We start from the raw sequence: 6000 nt of genomic DNA on the forward strand, positions 1-6000 counted from the left end.
CAATCTGCCTATCTCAGGCCACAAGCATGTATGTGAAACTCCAAATTAGAATTCAGGAAATGGTCTAAATCTGTGAATTCAGCCCCTATTTGTATGAGTGTTGAAAACTTATTAAGATGACTTAATATATCGATTGTTCGAATTAGAATTAACAGTGGCTTTATCATGATTTGATCTCATGATTATTCCTCATGGAATAATCCCCATGATTATTCCTACCTACCATCAACTCTTCTTAATGACATTTACTCAATATCGAATCCATAGCCTTAGTCCTGGCTCCTAAATTGAGGTTATTATTAACCTAAGTAACAGTCTTTAAATGAAAATGGGACTATATATTTTCATTATCTCAGTACATAGATCATTCAGTTGCAATGTTACCAAAAGTCCATAAAATATGTACTTACCCCATGAGAAGTGGCTTTCCCTTAGAAAATCCGTCCCATTTCTCAGTACTTGGTCCACATCTGAATCCTTTTCTCATATAAATCAAAAACACTCATCCATTATTGGATCTTTTACCTGTGAAACCATTTCTGAATCCATGTTTCTAGTAGCTTTAAGTACTAAGAAGTTAATTTCTCGACCATTCCATCCAAACCTAGGAACACTTCAGTAGATCCATGAATGACATACTCAACCAGCATTTGCTGAGCACCTGCCATGTTTTGAACCCTCCTCTAGGAAGTGCATAGATGCCAAAAGAAGAGGCCTACATGATCACACTTGAGGGCTTCACAGTCTCTTAGGTGATGCAGAAATGTGAATCAGGAAGGGCATCCTTAGTGGAAGGGAACCAGCTGTTCAGGCTCTACGTACATAGTCAACAGCTCTGAGATAGAGCTTCTCGAAGACTTTGTAACACAAGTAACATAAGTGTTGTCCTCAATATGGGACAACAGCATATACAGTCTCCACCAGTTTATGGAGGTGATCCCCCTTATCACTCACCGCAGTTGTCCCCTCTCATGCCTCCAAACAGCTCAGAGCATATCTGCAAAGAGGTTCCTCTGATAATGCAGTAAGCCCTTGCCTTCTGCTTCCACGGCGGCCACCACCACTTTGTTCCCCAGAAGAAATGTTGCTTTACTTCTCTAAAAGCGAATGAGGAAAAATGTCACTGCTGGCTAATAAACTCTGTTTTCACACCATTGCCATGAGTGCCAGGGGAAAAGAATTTGAGAAGAAAGCCAGAGTTTTTCCTGACCAACCCACCTAGGATTGGGTCGTAGTGCCTACTGAGAAAGAGGAGGGAGTTCAGTGTTCAGGAATAGCCAGTTTTATCCAGATCCAGGCAGGTGAGGGCCTAGACATCTGGAATACCACATCATTAACTCTGGAGCCAAAGCTGGAGAAGGAACCCTTTCTCTGCATCTTAGTATCTCCTCCATAACAAGACGATAATAAAACACTTATTTATGTCAAAAGGAAGCTACTTAGAAAAACTGGCTTACTGCCTAGACAGGTCTTTGAACACACTCCGTGCTTATGAGCAGTGTAACCCGTCATGTTTGGTTAAAGGCTCCTCCCTCTGACAGGCCACCCACTGGGCCTGGTAGCAAAGTTGCAGGGAATTCTCAAAAGCTAGTGCAGCAGACCACACTGCCAGGGGTGTGAGTCTCTACGGCCATGCAAAGATAATGACAGAAAACAAGTCCTTGAAAGTGGTACATTTTGCATTAGATGGGAACTGATAAATGCCAAATTTTTTAATGTTTCTTTTAAAAAATTATTTATTTATTCATGAGAGACACAGAGAGAGAGAGGCAGGGACATAGGCAGAGGGAGAAGCAGGCTCCACATACAGGGAGTCTGATGCAGGACTCGATCCCAGGGCCCCAGGATCCCACCCTGAGCTGAAGGTAGATGCTCTTCCACTGAGTCACCCACCCAGGCGTCCCATTAAAATGTTTCTGAATATAACATCAGAGCCTCTAGACATCTCCTGCAGAAAAACTCTGTCATTTACGGGAAGACGACATCAACCAGAGGGAAACAATGACAATACTACTCCTACAGGGGTGTATGGCTCACCATGTGCCACACTGCTCATGCACACTTGGTGATTTCTCTAATTCAAGTAGTCCTCCAGGTAGCCCGAGGAGGCCAGAACTGTAATGATTCCCTTTTCCATAGAAGGTCACTAAGGCTCTAGGTTAATAGAAACTCGAGATGTTTATGTCCAGACCACCAAGAGAGAGAGCAGAAGGGGATCAGAAGATAGCAGTATGGCCAGAACCACCAATGTGCAGTGTCACATGCTTCAGGCCAATTGATGGGGAGGACACTTAAATGATTAAAACATTGCATTTATTCCCTAGGATATTCCTAAATAAACTACTTTTCTTCAAATACAAATAGAAACCTAGGGAAGCCTGGGTGCTCAGCGGTTGAGCGCCTGCCTTTGGCAAGGCTATATACAGTTCTAGCTATTCAGTCAGACGCTCGTCCTGGGCTCCTGAGTGGCTCAGCCGACTGTTGATTTTAGCTCAGGTCCTGAGCTCAGGGTCATAAGATGAGCCCCGTGTTGGGCTCCAGACTCAATGAGGAGTCTGCTTGGGAGTCTCTCCTCCTGCCCTCCCCCCGCCCTGCACTCTCTCTCTCTAAGAATAATTAAATAAATAAAATCTTCATAGCCCAGGCATTGCTGGGTGTGTGTATGTGACTCAGTCCATAACCAGTGACTTACTTCGGAGAGGTTCTCCTACATAATCTAGATGAGCCTGATTCACTCGGTTGAAAGACCTTCAGAACAGGACTGAGGCTTCCCTGAAGAAGACATTCTGGCTGGGGACAATAGCTGCAGAATGTTCCAGAATTCCCAGCTTGCCCTGTGGATTTTGGGTGTGACCAGCCAGCCCCACAATCGCATAACCCAATTCCTTGCAATAAAATCTCATACTGTCTCCTACTGGTCCTGCTTTCCTGGTTGAACCCGTTTACTCTGAGATAGTTCTCAAAATGCTCCCCGTAATGAGTGTATGACAACGAGTTAGCGGGAGGATACTGGGCATGTATTAGAGTTAGTATCACAAAGTGAGCTTTTAAGTGGTTTTGAAATTTTCCCTGCATTCTTGTTTACTGATGAACTTACAGTCTCTCTGAGGAAGGACTCAGAAAATCACCTTGCTAAGCCGAAGTAAGCTTTAAATTAAAGTTCCTTTGAAATCATTCTGAACAAATTCTGAATGAATGGTCCTAATAAAGTTCCAGAAAGTGAAAAGAGAGGGGAGACTCGTTCACTCCGATAGAAAGCACACAGTAAGGCACACACGTCTCTGAGAGGGCACCTACCTAAATCCCTACAGAAACATCAAACAGCATTACTTAATCAATAGCACAGAATATTCGAACAGCGTGAAGGCAGTGCCAGCGGCATCCTGAACACCTTGAGCTTTGTGACCTTGGGCAAGTCCCTCAGCATCTCTGCATCTCCAGCTCCTGGGCCATAAAATAGGGACTCGAACGGTGCCTGCCTCATAGGACTATCACGGTGACTGGGCAGTTAATATTCTGGAGGCTTAGCAGGACGCCAGCATGTGGTACGCAGCTTTTATTTGTGGGTTTGGGAAGCTGGCAAGGACTTCAGAGAGGAGCTGGTGCTAGAAAGACTTGCATTAGGCGCAGAGCACGAGGTCCACTCCTGAGTGAGGGGGAAACTGGTTTGAGCAGAGCTTAGAGGCAGGACAGAGGAAAGCTCCTGATGTTGACCCTAATTAAACCAGCCTGGTCGGTCCTTATTAGAAACCCCAGGAGCGCCAGATTGTGGTCAAAACCAAGTCCAGGGCAGCCCGGGTGGCTCAGCGGTTAGTGCCGCCTTCAGCCCAGGGCCTGATCCTGGAGATTCAGGATCGAGTCCCACGTTGGCCTCCCTGCATAGAGCCTGCTTCTCCCTCTGCCTGTGTCTCTGCCTCTCTCTCTCTCTCTCATGAATAAATAAATAAATAATAATAAAAAAAACAAGTCCAGATGCTAAGTCTGTGATACCATATCTGAGACACCTTTAAAACTAACTATACCTTAGGTTTCTCAGAAGAATTTTATGGCTACACGAGCTGACGAAAATGTTAAATGAAGACTAACAGGCCTTTTTAAAGCAGGATTCCCCTCTGTTAGGAGATGGACGCTCAACGTATGGATGTGCTGCCAGCAGGATGCCACAGGCAGCAGCGCCCCAAATGGGCCACCGCACCCTCTTGCTCCGGAGCACCTGCCAGGAGCACCGGTGAGAGGTGCCCCTTTCTGCAGACACCAGCTGTGTGAACTGGATTTTCTGAATTCTTGCTGCCCTGCTATCCGGGGTCCTGCTGACACCAGCTCACCTTTCCCACAGGGGCCAGCCAAGCCAGAGCGCAGCCTCCCATCTCCTCTAGGAGGTCCTCACACCCCAGGAGGCTGCATTGCTTTGCCCTAATCATCCCAGGGTCAGGTACCAGACAGCTAGGCATGGCCTCTGCACCCCCCAGAGCCCGCTAAAATTATTCAACCAACAAATTCTAAGCCTGCTTACCCCGCCTTGCCTTGCCTTTCCTGAGGAAACCACCATAAAGGCTGCTGCCCACACTCTGCCATTGCTCTCACTGGCCCCAGACCCACCCTGTGGCTTCCCAGTGGGGCCCTGCACCGCACGGCAGGCCCCTCCTCTGGACAACTGTAACTCATTATCTTTTCAACAGCGATTGCTGATTTGTTGGCCTCATCACACCCAAATCATCACAAAACCCACATTGCAAAGCACCCGTGTTGGGGCGCCCAGGTGGCTTAGTCGGTTGAGCGTCTGACTCTTGGCTTCAGCTCGGATCATGATCTCAGGGTGGTGGGATTGAGCCCTGCGTCAGGCTCTGTGTGCAGTCTCCTTCGGGTTCTTTCCCTCTCTCCCTCTGCCTCTCCCCACTCCCGCTCCCTCTCTCCTTAAAATGAACACATAAAACCTTTTAAAAATAAAAATAAGTCATGAAACATTGGCAATGAAGGGCTTTAAAGGCTTTTAAGCAGAAGAGTCACATTATTATGTTTTAGAAGCATCTGTCTTAAGCATTACCTCTGTACCTCTGCACCACATTCCAAATCTCTGGAGCCCTGGGAAGCTCAAAACCAACCTGAACGTTTAACTGAGAGATGCAGAGGGGTCAGGAGAACCCAAACTTTCACCTCTAGACATCCTGATAAACTCGATGCGTCTTTGGGAGCACAGAGGATCACGTGAAGAGCTGTCCCTTACCCCAGCCTGGATCCCCTGGGACTGCGGGCAGGAAAGGCGATGGACTGCCAGCCAGCTGCAGCTTTGTCTCTGTGTGTAGATAATTCTAGAGGTTACAGCAAGGCAAGCAAGACTTGTGATTCACCCAAACTTTTCAACTGGAGATACACAAAAGGAATTAAGAAACTGATCCTGTCTTGACACGCTGACCTCAATTTTTTTTTCATCTACAATATAAGGGATGGCAGGGGGTTTGAATCTGTTACTTCGTAAAGGACCTTCTAGCTCCGAAAGTCGGATTCAAAATTACTCTACTGAGCTACTAATTGCAGCAAATTTTATAATCCTATAAAATTGCTCTAAGTCATAAAAAAGATTGATGCAAAATTTTTCCATCTCTATGCACTTTTTTTCCCCTTTTCTCTACTGTGCCCGTTCCCCAAAGTGCACTTCTGTTTTGTTAGTTACAATTACCCTACTATTTATTGTGAGCCAATTAAAATAAATATTTCACTTTGGAAAAGGAAATGTACTTTTTTTCCCCTAGGCCGGTGCCAACCTTCATTCCACACCTTGCCCATCACTTAACCAACTGTAAGCTTTATCTGCACTTGGAAAAGGCATTAGGGAATGAATGACTCATTGCCCCACCAAAGCTCTTTGAGGTTCAGAGGACACAGGCTGCATCCCCTCCCCCCAGGGGCAGCACTTGACAGAGCTCTGAATGGGAACTGCAATGACCTTGCTTGAAAGTAAGGAAATGAATCATAGGGCTTGACCAAAACTTACTAGTTCTG

The 6000-nt window shown here is 46.1% G+C and overlaps 1 long non-coding RNA gene across 1 annotated transcript in view; it reads right to left on the reverse strand.

Annotated features, from left to right (window-relative positions):
* The window catches only part of LOC112643986 (uncharacterized), a 42956-nt gene extending 40155 nt beyond the window's left edge, over positions 1-2801 (reverse strand). Inside the window, exons 1-2 of the long non-coding RNA XR_003126033.3 lie at positions 2693-2801; positions 411-1097 (exon numbers count right to left, since the gene is read on the reverse strand). This is a non-coding gene — a long non-coding RNA (uncharacterized LOC112643986). The remainder of the gene's footprint in view (positions 1-410; positions 1098-2692) is intronic.
* Between the last annotated feature and the right edge of the window lie 3199 nt (positions 2802-6000).

Source organism: Canis lupus, chromosome 1 (genome assembly GCF_003254725.2).
Source record: "Canis lupus dingo isolate Sandy chromosome 1, ASM325472v2, whole genome shotgun sequence".
Classification (NCBI taxonomy): domain Eukaryota; kingdom Metazoa; phylum Chordata; class Mammalia; order Carnivora; family Canidae; genus Canis; species Canis lupus.